This window comes from Vigna radiata, unplaced genomic scaffold (genome assembly GCF_000741045.1).
Source record: "Vigna radiata var. radiata cultivar VC1973A unplaced genomic scaffold, Vradiata_ver6 scaffold_278, whole genome shotgun sequence".
Taxonomy (NCBI): domain Eukaryota; kingdom Viridiplantae; phylum Streptophyta; class Magnoliopsida; order Fabales; family Fabaceae; genus Vigna; species Vigna radiata.
In genome coordinates, this window is record NW_014543803.1 from 303059 (window position 1) to 303856 (window position 798).

Consider the following 798-nt stretch of genomic DNA (forward strand, 5'->3'; position numbering starts at 1 on the left):
CCAACAATGGAGGCTGCCTGAAGCTAGGACCACCTCATTCCTTCTCTGCCGCAACCAACCTTCACTCAGATTCCATCAACTTTCCGCTGCCACCTACTGCAACTTCTGCCTTCTCGGGTTCTATCTTCAACCAAGCAATGGAGAGGCGTATCATAACATCATCTTGGAATGAGCACGTAAACCTCCAAGGAAAGCTAGTAAGTAAGAATTCTTATCGAACCCATGGACTAGGGTCGCCCTCAATAGACCTTTAAATCTGTCCCATGCTTGCCCTAGAGTTTCCTCCATCCCTTGCTTGAACGAAGAGATCTCCAGTTTCCCTTGATTAATTTTTGGGATTGGGAAGAATTTAGTAACAAATTGTTGTGCCACCGCCTCCCAAGTCCTGAACGTTCCGTCAGGGAAAGAATTCAACCAATCCTTTGCGTTTCCTTCAAGAGAGAAAGGAAACAAACTGAGTCTAACTCTGTCATCCGACACTCCAGTTATCTTGACAATGTTGCAAATCTCACCAAAGATAGTTAAATGCTTATAAGGATTCTCATTCGACAACCCATGGAATTGATTATTCTGGATTAATTGGATGAGCGCCAGACTCATCACCATGTTGGTTGCGTTATCAGCTGGAACTGCTATGCTGTTGAAATTCCAGGGACCTACTGCGTTTGCTGTGTCCCCCAATGTACGTTTAGGAAGAGGTTGGTTAGCCATCTCCTCAAAATCTGGTGCAGAAATCTCAAGAGAAGACTGCGAAAATACTTCAAGGGAAAGAGATCTCTCACGTGAAGGACGTCTCCT